Source organism: Triticum aestivum, chromosome 6A (genome assembly GCF_018294505.1).
Source record: "Triticum aestivum cultivar Chinese Spring chromosome 6A, IWGSC CS RefSeq v2.1, whole genome shotgun sequence".
In the NCBI taxonomy this organism is placed as follows: Eukaryota; Viridiplantae; Streptophyta; class Magnoliopsida; order Poales; family Poaceae; genus Triticum; species Triticum aestivum.
In genome coordinates, this window is record NC_057809.1 from 436,293,442 (window position 1) to 436,308,453 (window position 15,012).

The window sequence follows — 15,012 nt, forward strand, 5'->3', positions numbered from 1 at the left end:
ACGCCACCCAGTACTGGGGCGGGAGTTCGGGAGTATCGCCATAACTTGTATAACGGGTGCTTTTCGAAGGTTGAGGTAGATGGTTTCCGAAGTTTTTCTCGGTTATGTGTTGAAGGATGGATACAGCTGGATGTAGGATTTGCTAGATTTGGGTGAGATATTATGCTGCCCCTGTATCCCCAACACCTGATTGCATAACTGGAAAGGTTCGGGAGTTTCATAGGTGGGAATTCTAGTAGCTCTAGTTCTTCTTCCACGGATAATTGGTTTGAGATTGGGATTTCTTACCGAGTATTCGTTCTTGATCCATACCTTGTTGACTTATTTCTCTACCTTAATCCTATGCGGCTTCTCAATTTATGGATATGTGACCATTTCAAGAGGAATTCATTCGTTCATTTTGTTCGGATGTGAAGACTATATGTTGCAATTTTCATTCCGTTGGATTCAGCTTCAATATTTGTCTATCAATGTGCTAATGGATGTCAACCTCTTCAGGATGGCTCCTCCAACGCGCACGACTCCAAATCCTGATCCGCCACCACCTCCACCTCCTCCGGAGGCATGGCAAGCTGTGATGGCCGCAACCAATGCAAACACACAGTTGATCATGCAAATTCTCCAAGAGCGTAATCAAGGCAACCAAGGGAACCAAGGCAACAATCAGAATCACTTTGCTACACTCAACCAGTTCCTTGCTAATGGGCCAAAGACTTTCAGCAATTGTGTTGAGGCAACCGATGCTGACGATTGGCTTGTGGATCTGTGCAAGCATTTCGAGTGCAGTAACGTCAGGCCTGAGCACTTTGACAAGTTCGCTTCCTTCCAACTCAAAGATCAAGCTGCAGAATGGTTCCAGCAGTACAAGGATTCCAGAGGTGGACGTGTTATTACCTGGAATGAATTCCGTCAAGATTTCAGAGCTCACCATATCCCTCAGAGCGTAATTGAAAGCAAGCGTGAGGAATTCTGCAACCTGAAGCAAGGCTCTTTGTCTGTCTATGACTACAACAAGTTGTTTCAGAAGCTCGCCCGCTTTGCTTAGCAGGATGTCCCTGATGAGAAGAGCATGATATACCAGTTCAGGGGTGGTCTCAGAGAAGAAATTCAGCTCGCTCTTGTCCTCTTTGAGCCCTTGAGGTACGATGAGTTCTACAACATGGCATTGAAGCAAGAGGCCGCTCAGTTGAGGTGTGATGCTTCCAAGAAACGAGTCAGAGATGTTACTCCTTCTTCCTCTACTCAAGTGGCCAAGCAGCAGAAGTTTTGGCTTCCTCCTCCTCCGTTCCGTCAGACGTATCAGCAGAAGAGCAAAGGTGGCAGTGGTTCTTCCCAACCACCCAACCCTGGCTTTTAGAACAAGACTTTGTCTCAAGCTCCAAGATCGAGTGCTCCGTATCATCGTCCCCTTTCAGAGGTCATGTGCAACAAGTGCCAACAGAAGGGTCACTATGCCAACAAGTGTTTCAACCAGAGGCGTCTTCCTCCTCCTCCTCCTGTCAGATCGGCAAGTACAGCTGTGGTCAAGCATAACCCCAAGTACGCCATGGTCAATATGGTGAATGCAGCTCAGGCAGAGGACTCGTCAGATGTCATCATGGGTAACCTTCCTGTTAATGATATTCCAGCTAAAGTTCTTTTTGACACTAGTGCATCGCATTGTTTTATCTTGAGACCTTTTGCATCTAAGCATGGGTGGTTTTCTCAAGTTATGCATAAGCCATTGGTAGTTGTCTCTCCGGGTAGATTCTTGCTTGCTAACTACGAAGTTCCGGATATTTCTATCTCGATGGGTGATTTGAAGTTTCTGGCTTCTCCAATGATCCTTGGCACTCGGATATTGATCTTATTCTCGGGATGGATTGGCTTTCTAAGCACAAGGCTCAGCTTGATTGTGCAGCCAGGCAGATTCAATTGACTCATTCGTCTGAGGATGTAATTGTCTTTGCTGCTCGGGATAATACCATCTGTCTGTTTTCTCTCAATGAAAAGGGTGAACTGGATGCTATCTCGCAAATTCCAGTCGTTTGCGAATATCAAGACGTCTTTCCAGAAGAGCTTCCAGGAATGCCTCCGCACCGGCCAGTTGAATTCGTTATTTATCTTGAGCCCGGCACGGAACCTGTGTGCTAGTGTCCTTACAAGCTCGGACCTGAAGAGTTGAAGGAGCTGAAGAAGCAACTCGATAGTCAAGAGAAAATGGGTCTCATCCGGCCTAGTTCTTCTTCGTGGGGTTGTGGTGTTCTTTTTGTGAAGAAGAAGGATGGAACGGACCGACTTTGTGTTGATTACCGTCCATTGAACAAGAAGACCATCAAGAACAAATACCCACTTCCCAACATCAATGAGTTGTTCGAACAACTCAAAGGTGCCCAAGTATTCTCCAAGCTTGATCTCCGTATGGGTTATCATCAGATTTGAATCCGTGAGCAAGATATTCCCAAGACGGCCTTCAGGAGAAGCTATGGTTCATATGAATACACTGTCATGTCTTTTGGCCTCGTCAATGCTCCTCCGACGTTCTCTCGCATGATGAACTTCATCTTCAACGCCTACACCAATGACTTCGTTTTGGTCTATCTCGACGACATTCTGGTTTTCTCGAGCAACAAGGAAGATCATGCCAAGCACTTGCGTTTGGTACTCGATAAGCTCAGGGAACATCAGTTCTACGCCAAGTTCTCCAAGTGCGAATTTTGGCTTGATGAGGTTCTTTATCTTGGTCATATCATCTCTGCCAAGGGCATTGCCGTGAATCCTGAGAAGGTGTCTGCAATTATGAATTGGGAACCTCCTCAGAACGTGAAGCAACTCCGTAGCTTCCTCGGTCTCGCAAGCTATTGTCAAAGATTCGTTGAAAACTTTTCTAAGATCGCGAAGCCTCTCTCTAATCTTCTCCAGAAGCACGTCAAGTACGTTTGGTCTCCGGAGTGTGACATTGCTTTCAACACTTTGAACGAGAAATTGATCACTGCTCCAGTTCTGACTCCGCCTAATGAATCCAAGCCGTACGAGGTCTTTTGTGATCCCTCTCTCCAAGGTCTTGGCGCAGTGTTAATGCAAGAGAAGAAAGTTGTTGCTTGTACCTCTCGCCAGTTGAAGCCTAATGAGAAGAATTACCCCACTCATGATCTCGAGTTGGTGGCAGTTGTGCATGCTCTTTTGACTTGGAGACATCTTCTATTGGGAAGAAAAGTGGACATTTTCACTGATCACAATAGTCTCAAGTACATCTTCAGTCAGCCTAATCTCAACCTCAGGCAAACTCGATGGGTCGAAATGATTCAAGAGTATAATCCGAGTATCGAGTATACTCCTGGAAAGGCCAATGTGATTGCTGACGCATTGAGCAGAAAGGCTTACTGTAACAGTCTTATTCTCAAGCCTTATCAACCCGAGCTTTGTGAAGCTTTCCGCAAACTTAATCTGCAAGTTGTTTCTCAAGGTTTCCTCGCCAACCTTCAAGTCTCTCCTACCTTGGAAGATCAGATTCGCCAAGCCCAGCTTCTTGATGCTATGGTGAAAAGGGTGAAGATTGGGATTGCCAAGAGTCAACCCAAGTACAAGTGCTACCGCCTTGATGACAAGGATACTCTCTTCTTCGAGGATCGTATTGTTGTGCCCAAAGGTGACCTCCATAAAGTGATCATGAACGAGACTCACAATTCTCTCCTCTCCATCCACCCTGGGAGCATGAAGATGTATCAGGACCTCAAGCAGGCTTATTGGTGGACTCGAATGAAGCGCGAGATTGCTCAATTCGTGAATGAATGTGATGTCTGCAGAAGAGTGAAGGCAGAACACCAAAGGCCAGCTGGTCTCCTCCAACCTCTTGCCATTCCAGAATGGAAGTTTGACCACATTGAAATGGACTTCGTGACTGGGTTTCCAAAGTCCAAGCGTGGCAATGATGCTATATTCGTTGTCATCGACAAACTCACCAAAGTAGCTCACTTTCTGCCTATCAAAGAGTCGATCACTGCAGCTCAATTGGTGGAACTCTATACCTCCCGAATTGTCTCTCTGCACGGTATTCCTCAAGTGATCTCTTCAGACCGTGGTAGCATCTTTACCTCAAAGTTTTGGGACTCTTTTCAGAAGGCCATGGGCACCAACATCCACTTCAGCACAGCTTTCCATCCTCAAACTAGCGGTCAAGTCGAGCGTGTCAACCAGATTCTTGAAGATATGCTTAGGGCTTGTGTGATATCCTTCGGCATGAAGTGGGAGGATTGTCTTCCTTATGCTGAATTCTCCTACAACAACAATTTTCAAGAAAGTTCGGGCAAGGCCCCATTTGAAATTCTGTATGGTAGGAAGTGCCGTACCCCTCTCAACTGGTCTGAAACCGGTGAACGTCAGCTTTTGAGTAATGACTTAATCACAGAGGCAGAGGAAATGTGCAAAGTCATTCGAGATAACCTCAAAGCAGCCCAATCCCGCCAGAAGAGCTACTGTGATAGTAAGCACCATGATTTGGCTTTCGAGATCGGAGATCATGTTTACCTCCGCGTCTCTCCTATGAAAGGTACTCATCGCTTCGGTATCAAAGGGAAGCTTGCCCCCAGATACGTGGGACCTTTCAAGATTGTCAGCAAGAGAGGCGACCTTGCCTATCAACTCGAGCTTCCTTCAAACTTTGCAAATGTTCATGACATGTTCCATGTCTCTCATCTTCGAAAGTGCTTCAAGACTCCTGACCGCACCGTCAACTTCGAAGACATTGAGCTCCAAGAAGATCTCTCTTATCGTGAGCACCTAATTGCTATTCTTGAAGAGACTGAACGCAAGACTCGCAATAAGTCAATCATATTCCTCAAAAGTCAAGTGGTCACACCATTCCGACCATGAAGCTACCTGGGAACGCGAGGATCACCTCCGTTCCGAGTACCCGGCGTTCTTTCAGTCCTAGATCTCGGGACGAGATCTTTTCCTAGTGGTGGAGTGTTGTAACACCCCGGATGTAACTTTCCCAATTTGTACTCCAACTCTTGTCGTTTCCGGCTTTAAGTTATTTTATTTTCTCGGGTTCGGGTCTTTGTCTCCATGTGTTGTTATTGTTGTCATGCATCTCATATCATGTCATCATGTGCATTGCATTTGCATACGTGTTCATCTCATGCATTCGAGCATTTTCCCCGTTGTCCGTTTTGCTTTCCGGCGCTTCGTTCTCCTCCGGTGGCCATTTCTAGCTTTCTTTCGTGTGTGGGGATTAAACATTTCCGGATTGGACCGAGACTTGCCAAGTGGCCTTGGTTTACTACTGGTAGACCGCCTATCAAGTTTCATATCATTTGGACTTCGTTTGATACTCCAATGGCTAACCGAGGGACCGAAAAGGCCTCGTGTGTGTTGCAGCCCAACACCCCTCCAATTTGTCCCAAAAACCCACCAAAACCCACTCCATCAACTAGAGCGTTCGATCATGATCGCGTGGCCGAAAACCGCACCTCATTTGGACTCTCCTAGCTCCCTCTATGCCTATATATAGACCCCTTCCCCGAAATCCGGATCTTCCTCGTCCAAAACCCTAAAAATATCTCCTCCGCCGCCGCCAGACACGTCCGGACGGAGCGGACGTGTCCGCTCGCCGCCACCGACCAACCGCGCCGTGCCACATGTCCCGAGCGGGCGCCCAAATCGCCGCCGCCGCGCCGGCCCGCCCGATCCCGCGTTGGGCCCCCGCGAAGCCCAACCGTCCCGCCGCCCGCGCCTGCTTCCTCCGCCGCGCCGCCGCACTCGCACCTCGCCGGCCGGCGTGCCTCCCTGACGCCGGCGACCGCCGCCTCTGCCTCCCGGGTCGCCGCGCCACCCCGACGCCCCCGCAGCACCGCGCCGCCCTCCCGTCTCGCCGCGCCGCCCGCTCCGAGCTCCGGTGCCTGGCCCGGCGACCTCCTCCTCGTCCTCGCACTCCAGCGAGCTCCAAGTCCGGCCGGCGAACTTCGGATTGCGTGCCGCTATAGTAACCTCCCGATCCAGATCTGAGATCCGGTTGATTTTTTTTTCAGAAACCCTAGCTCATGTTGGCCTGTTCATCGTGTCGTAACTTTGCATTCCTAGCTCCGTTTTTGTCATATAGCATATGAAAATGTTCGCCTCAGAGAGTACATCATTTCATTCCATTGCATCATTTTCATTTGAGTTCATCTTGATGCCCGAAATGCTGTTTGAAGAGTGCTACTTGAGATAATTGGCAGATCTGCCACTCCATTTAGATATTTGTCATTTTTGCCATGATTAATGTGTGCATGATATGCCCATGAGTTCTACATATGTTTTGTTAAGGGTTTTGCCATCTTTCCAGAGGTGCAACCCATGTATTTTTGTGATGTGTGTGGTGACTAGCACAAGCTTGCAAAGTGGTGCACTTGGTAATGCTGATTTCAGGGACTTAGCATTTCCACTAAGTCCTTGAGCTGTTTATCTCATATGGTCATATGTTCATGTTGTTTCCTAGTGATCCGTGCCTCTTTTGAGGATGATCAGTAAGGATATTTTATTAATCTTGTAGTGCTCTATCCATCCATGTCTTTGTTTTCAATTATGGAGCACCCTAGCTTGAGTCAATCGAGCTCTACTTTTGCTACTTTGTGAATCTGGGCAGATTGTCTACTAGTTAGCGATTTTGCCGATGATGTTGTAGTTGATCCGTGCATGCTACACTTTTGTTCTTGACATTTCTAGCTTGCATTTTGTGTATTCTTTATGGGTGTATGCTTAGATTTTCATGACTTGCTCCGTAGTGAGTGCATCAAGCTCGTAAACATGCCTACTTCAGATATGTTTTCAGCATGCTCCAATTTTCACTAAGTTTGAAAACTGATTATGCTTTTGCCATGTTCACATGCTTGCAATTGTATCTTCTGATCCCTTTTGACTCAAGGTCACTAAGGGACTTTTGTTAAGCTCTTTGAGTAGCTCCATGCCATGTTTTACTTTGACATGTTCAGTTCCTGTAGCATGTACTTTTGTTGCTCCGAAGAGTGCTACCTGATCTGAAATTCCACACAAGTGTTAATTTGACTAAGTCTGAAATTCCACACAGGAGTGCTACCTGATCTGAAATTCCGCCCTAGTTTCCATCAAATCGGTGTTATGTTCCCGGATTTTTTGTGTTCCTTACGCGGTTGGGTTATAATGGGAACCCCTTGATAGTTCGCCTTGATTAAATCTTTTCCAGCAATGCCCAACCTTGGTTTTACCATTTGCCACCTAGCCCCTTTTTCCCTTGGGTTTTCGGAGCCCGAGGGTCATCTTATTTAAACCCCCCCGGGCCAGTGCTCCCCTGAGTGTTGGTCCAAACTGTCAGCCGCCGGTGGCTACCAGGGGCAACTCTGGGCTGGCCTACCGGATGTTTAGACAATCTGAGTGTGCCCTGAGAAAGAGATATGTGCAGCTCCTATCGGGATTTGTCAGCGCATTCGGGCAGTGTTGCTGGTCTTGTTTTAACCTGTCGAAGTGTCTTGAAGAACCGAGGTACCAAGTCTGATCGGAACATCTCGGGAGGAGGTGTATTCCTTCGTTAACCGTGAGAGCTTGTCATGGGCTAAGTTGGGACTCCCCTGCAGGGATTTGAACTTTCGAAAGCCGTGCCCGCGGTTATGGGCAGATGGGAATTTGTTAATGTCCGGTTGTAGATAACTTGAACCTTAACTTAATTAAAATGAATCAACTGAGTGTGTTACCGTGATGGCCTCTTCTCGGCGGAGTTCGGGAAGTGGACACGGTGTTGGAGTAATGCTTGCCCAGGTTGCTCTCTAGTTTCTCGCTCGCGCTTTTCCTTCTCTTCTCGCTCTCTTTTACGATCAGGATAGCCACCATATTTGCTAGTCGCTTGCTGCAGCTCCACATATTTTACCTTTTCATACCTATAAGCTTAAATAGTCTTGGTCGCGAGGGTGCGAGATTGCTAAGTCCCTGTGGCTCACAGATTACTATTACACCAGATGCAGGGCCTGATGTTTCCGCTCCAGGTGACGCGCTTGAGCTCAAGTGGGAGTTCGACGAGGACTCTCAACGTTACTATGTTTCCTTTCCTGATGATCAGTAGTGGTGCCCAGTTGGGGGTGATCGGGACCATGTCGCATGTTGGGTTATCTTTTATTTTGGCGACGTAGTTGGGCCATGAGTGTTTTGATAATGTAATGTTATTTATGTACTTGATTGACGTGGCGAGTGTAAGCCAACTATGTTATCTCCCCTTTTATTATATATATTACATGGGATGTTGTGAAGATTGCCTAACTTGCGACATACGCCTTCAATGCGATTATGCCTCTAAGTCGTGCCTCGACACGTGGGAAATATAGTCGCATCGAGGGTGTTACACAGGTTGAGTTCAGATTTCATTAGATTAGATGGATTATCAGAACTTGACGTGGTTTTCCACTTAGCTATCTGAATTGAGAAAAAACATAGCTTTTGCTGTCTCTGAGGCAAAACTTGCTACTCCATATACATCTAATACTACTACTAGACAAGATACTACTCCATATACTACTAATATTACTACTGTATTTCATTTCAAAGTTCAAAATGCTGGTACTGAGATTTTCATTTCCAATGAGTGATGTTCTTCGTAGCAGTAGAAAAAACATAGCAACTTCTCTGATGTTATAAAGTTGTTCTTATATGGGTGAAACTTCACTTGTTTTTAGGCTAGTGTAGGGTGTTGCTTCTTCTATATGGGCCAACTATGTCACAAATAAATTGTTCCTTCTTCTGTATTTGACAAGTAATGACTTGCAAAGATGATGATCATCTTGCTAGTTTGCTGGTTTTTGTCCCCGAGAGGCCCTTGAGTTTGCCGGAATGTCGATTAACTTCCGTTCCGGCAAATTCGGGTACTCCATATGTCCTATTTTCAGCAAAGGTCATGCTGAAATTTTCCGTGAATTTTAGCATGACTTTGCTAAAAATAGGACATATGGGGTACTTGCGACTAATGTTGATTATCTTCTGCTCAAAATTTATGCTGCTATAATGTTGTAAGGGTACTAATTGGTCTCTTCTGCTGCTTATCAGAGATGGGGGGAAGCAGCCACCGCCGCACTGCCTCACCGGAGTACGAGTTGGATGCTTTCGAGTTCTTCACTATCATACTTTCATCTTCAGTATCAGCCACGAGGTAGGTATATAAAACGAGAGATCTCCCCTTCACCCATCTCATTATGATAACTCTGTTGTTTGCTACACCACTCCTTGTCCCAAATTGCAGAGGCTGCCTGACGCTTTTATGAAGATGCTGGGTGAAGATCCGCTAGATAATGTGAAGCTCCGACAGGCCGGCAGCGGGGTTCATAGGCTGTGGGACGTGGAGTTGATGATCGAGGAGGGCCACATGTACCTGTGCCGTGGCTGGGAGAAGTTCTACAGTGCCTACGACCTGCGGACCGGGTACTTTCTTCTCTTGAGGTACGACGATGACGCCACAATGCTCATCCTAAAGGTTTTCAACAAGACTATGTGTCGCATGCGCTACGCTGAAGACGAAGATGCCAGTGCGTTCTGCCTCTTCTTATTCCTCCATATTTGGCTTTGTCTCACATCGATTGTTAACGGTCATTGTTGCATTTGGACAGGCAATGAGAGCAGCAGCAGCGACACTGGCTACAGCCAAAGCAGCAGCGATTATGGATGTAGCAAAAGCAACAGCGATTCTGGCCTTAGCGAAAGCAGCAGCGACTCTGGCAGCAGCGAAGACAACAAGAAGGATGATTCGGGCTGGAGTGGGGGAGAAGAGGAGCAGAGTGGGGATGAGGAGCTGCAGGATGATGATGGGCATCAGGCTGAGGATGACCTAGCGGTAGTGGTGGCTGACCAAGGGCAAGAGATGGTGGTGGCTGACCAGGTGCAAGAGATGGTGGTGGGTGACCGTGGGCAAGAGATGGTGTTGGCTGACCATGGGCAAGAGATGGTGGTGGCTGAGGGTGGCCTCGCGATGGTAGCGCTGCCTGACAATTACCACGCACCAGTGGTGGCGCCGGCGATCCCACAGCTGGGCGACATGACCATGCCAATTGTGATAGAAGACTACATCCCACAGCTGCCTCCACTGCCTCCACCGCCTCGCCGCTCTTGGAGCATCAGACTGAGGAAGGAGAAGGAGAAGAACAATGAGAACTGAACTATGTCAGGTATGTTTGATCTCCAAAATGATATATATATATATATATATATATATATATACTTAGTTACCTATTTATCTCTAATATGCTTAGTTTCCTATAGGTTAGCTCCAAAATTACTTATGTTAGCACAAAATGATCAAGTTTACATAATAAGCTTATAGTCTTCTTCTTATTTTTCTTCTTATCCAAAATGACATATGTTAGCTTCATTTTACTTAAGTTGGCTCTAATATGCTAACTTAGAGCTTATATGCTTAGTTTCCTATAGGTTAGCTCCAAAATTACTTATGTTAGCACAAAACGATCAAGTTTACATAATAAGCTTATAGTCTTCTTCTTATTCTTCTTCTTAACCAAAATGACATAGGTTAGCTTCATTTTACTTAAGTTGGCTCTAATATGCTAACTTAGAGCTTATATGCTCAGTTTCCTATAGGTTAGCTCCAAAATTACTTATGTTAGCACAAAATGATCAAGTTTACATAATAAGCTTATAGTCTTCTTCTTATTCTTCTTCTTATTCTTCTTCTAGTCTCCTTCTTCTTCTCTTCTTCTTCCTCTTCTTCTAACTTCTTGTTTATCATTTTGCAAATTTGATTTAATTCACGGAAGCTTGCATGGATGGAGTGCTTCTTTTCCATTTGTGTTTTTATTTTGTATCAATGTGAAACTTTTGTGAATTGATGGATAACGGTGTTGAATGAACATTGTGAAACTTTTGTAATATGTAACGATGGAACTATGTGTTGGCTATGTATGTATATATGATGAAACTTGTGTGTTGGATATGATCTGGTGGACGCAGGTAACATCGTTACATATGGCCCCCTGTATGTAAGCTAAGCAGATTTGTGTTGTATGTTATCTCTAATATTTTTTAACCTGTGAAAATATCAGAAATGAAAAAAAAATCCCTAATATTCATACTAGTGGCGCACCACACAAGACACTAATGGCGCACTATTATAATCACACTAATGGTGCATCACCCAACAGGTGCGCCATTAGTATGCCAAAGCACATGGTTAAATATGGCCCCCTGAGAGGCATACTAATGGCGCATGGTGTTCTATACTAATGGCACACTGTTGCGCACCGGTGGTGCGCCATTAGTAAGAAATACTAGTGGCGTGATACTAATGGCGCACCAGCAGTGCGCCATTAGTGGGCAAAACTGGTGCGCCATTACTAGCCTTTTCCTAGTAGTGCTAATAGCAAGACTTCTCCCATGTCCTCAGGAACAAACATAACTACTCACAAAGCATATTCATGTTCATAATCATAGGGGTATTAATATGCATAATGGATCTGAACATATGATCTTCCACCAAGTAAATCAACTAGCATCAACTACAAGGAGTAATCAACACTACTAGCAACCCACAGGTACCAATCTGAGGGTTGGATACAAAGATTGGATACAAGATATGAACTAGGGTTTGAGATGAGATGGTGCTGGTGAAGATGTTGATGGAGATTGACCCCCTCCCGATGAGAGGATTGTTGGTGATGACGATGGTGATGATTTCCCCCTCCCGGAGGGAAGTGTCCCCGACAGAACAGCTCTGTCGGAGCCCTAGATTGGTTCCGCCAAGGTTCCGCCTCGTGGCGACGGAGTCTCGTCCCGAAAGCTTGCTTATGATTTTTTTCTCGATGAAAGACTCCATATAGTAGAAAATTTTGGGTATGGGGACGCAAGAGGGGGTAGATCTACTTTCTATACATCAGATCCATGGATCAAAATCAACAAAAACTCACAAGAAACTTCAAATCACAAAAAAAAATTGTATTGCTCTTTTTGTGGGGATTTTCGAAATTGGGCAAGAACAAGCAAAATAAGGCTAGAAAACTAAGAAGGGGGGCTCCAATTTCATGATAAACCATGGCTCTGCTACCAAGATTTTGAAGGGTGGAACCTTCAGTGGAGATCTTTCACGAATTGGAGGGGGAATCCCTAATAACAAGATGAACACAAGAGAGAAAACAAGAGGAACAGTCAAGAACAAGTCCAATCACACATCCACTAGACCAACAAACACACAAGATCCACAAGGTACATGAACAATCAAACAGAAACAAGATACATGGTAGAGTTCATCCCAAATCCTATGAAGGAGATGAGGGCTTGATGATCTAGATAGATCCTTCCCTATATGGGGGATTTATCCACTAGGGATCTTCTCCAATGGAGGTCCTGTACTCCAATGTAGTCTTGTCTCTCAAGAGGAATCCCACAAGGGGAGGTAAATGAGCTAAGATCTAATATCTAGATCTATTCTTAGCTAAGTCTAAATGGAGGAGGAAGGGAAGTATATATGGGTCCAAGGGATGAAGGGGTAAGTAGGGACGAGATGGGGATACAAGGGCCAAGCCCGACAACCACGCACAGGGGGCCCCGTGTGCACGGGGCAAGTGGATCCCGTGCGCACAGGGTATCCAGAGACCTGATGCATGAGCCCGTGCGCACGGGGTCCGGGAGGCCCATGGTCAGGGGGTCCCATGGGCATGGTACACGCCCGTGCGCATGGGGTCTTCAGGACCGTTAGCCTGGGAGGCCCGTGGGCACGGGGTCGGAGGGGCCCGTGTGCACGGGGTCACCTGGGAGCTGCTGCCTACTTCTTGGCGCTTCCTTCTCTGCTTCCAGACTTCCCTCTTGTATGGTGTAGATGTTCTCTTCTTCTTGGACTCCTCCTCGATGAATGTGTAGCTCCGCTCACACCTATGTATGCACATGAGAGAGGGGTCAAGTAGTATATCATCCTCAAAAGGTACAACTAGACACGTGTAAAGGAGATGATTCACCTTTGTATGTATGAAGTAGATGTGGCACGTGTCACTTGCCAAATGGACTCTTGACATGGTGATGTCCATAGGATGCTCCGCATCATTGTCACTCCAGGGTTGCCGGATCATAATACGTAGTAGGTGACTATAACTTGCTAGATCGGATCTAGAACATGGATATATTGGTGATAACATAAACGGTTCAGATCTGAAATCATGGCACCCGGGCCCAAAGTGAGAAGCATTAAGTATGGCAAAGTCATAGAAACATCAATCTTAGAACATAGTGGATACTAGGGATAAACCCCTAACAAAACTAACTCGATTACATGATGAATCTCATCCAACTCCTCACTGACCAGCGAGCCTACAAAGGAATTACTCACTCCTGGTGGGGAGCATCATGGATTTGGCGATGGAGAAGGGTTGGTGATGACAAAGAACGAAGACCCCCCTCTCCGGAGCCCCAAACGGACTCCAGATCTGGCTCCGTCTCCTGGATCACAATAATTCTTTCTCCCTGATTTTTTTCTTCGAAAATAGGATTTTATAGCGTCGGTTTCAGGGTCTGCGGGGCCACTAGGTGGGGACAACCCACCTGGGCACGCCAGGAGAGGGGGGCGCGCCCTGGTGGGTTGTGCCCACCCAGGGGCCCCTCTTCGGTGATCTTGGCTCCAGAAATTCTCTTTTATTATATAAAAAATCCTCGCAAAGTTTCGTTCCATTCCGAGAACTTTTATTTCTGCACAATAACAACACCATGGCAGTTCTGCTGAAAACAACGTCAGACCGGGGTTAGTTTCATTCAAATCATGCAAATTAGAGTCCAAGACAAGAGGAAAAGCGCTAGGAAAAGTAGATACGTTGGAGACGTATCAACTGCCATGTGGTGAATGACTGCTACTTAATCATTCTGTGGCTTGACACCACACTGATCGATGACGTGGGTCGTGGTGGAGTGGTTGGTGAGGTCGTTTTGTCTCTGTGTGTCCCGGCAGGACCTGCCGGGACGCCTTGGTTGTCTGCTTCTAAGTGTGGACTTGCCCCTTGCCGGGCTCTCTTGCCCGACAAGGGAGGCCCTTCTCTTGACGATACCTTGCTTTTCTGGCTTGGTCATGGTCCCTATGATCTGCATGTTGGTCCTTCTAATCTCTTAGTCTCTTGTACTTTGACTTGGGCTGGTTCTTCGATCTTGGTCCCATGCCTGTGCACAGTCTGGGCAACAGACCCAGGGTTTGGTGCACTGACACTTGGCTTGGGGATGCCTCGGATGGCATCCCCTCTTTTTTCTTCAATCTAGCGATAAATTTACTTGAGGCTATATTTTTATTCACCACATGATATGTGTTTTTCTTGGAGCGTGTTGTATTATATGAGTATTTTCTCTTTAGTTTGCCACAATCATGCTTGCTGTACACACCTTTTGAGAGGGACACACATTAATCATGAATTTATTAGAATAGTGTATGTGCTTCACTTATATATTTTGAGCTAAGTAGTTGCTCTAGTGCTTCACTTATGTCTATTTAGAGAACGGACATGGTTTTATTTTATAGAAATTGATGAACTCTCATGCTTCACTTATATTATTTTGAGAGTCTTAAAAATTGTATGGCAATTTGCTTAGGTTATCAATTTGGTCCTAATTTGATGGTTATCCAAGAAGGATACAATAAAAACTTCCATAAAGAGCACTGAATATATGAGAAGTTTGATTCCTTGCATTTGTTTTGAGATATAAAGATAGTGATATTAGAGTCATGCCAGAGAGTAATTGTGGATTAGTAGAAATACTTGTGTTAAGGTTTGTGATTCCTGAAGCTTGCATGTTAGTCTATCATTATGCATGTATAGAGCATGATTTATTTTTTATTATCTTCCTTATGAGTGGAGGTCGAGGACGAGCAATGATCATTTCCTACCAATCTATCCCCTAGCTAGGAGCATGCATATTAGTACTTTGCTTCGATGGCTAATAAATTTTTGCAGTAAGTATGTGAGTTCTTTATGACTAATGTTGAGTCCCTGGATTATACGCACTCTGACCCTTCCACCATTGGTAGCTAGTGTCACTAGTACCGCACAACTTTCGCCGGTG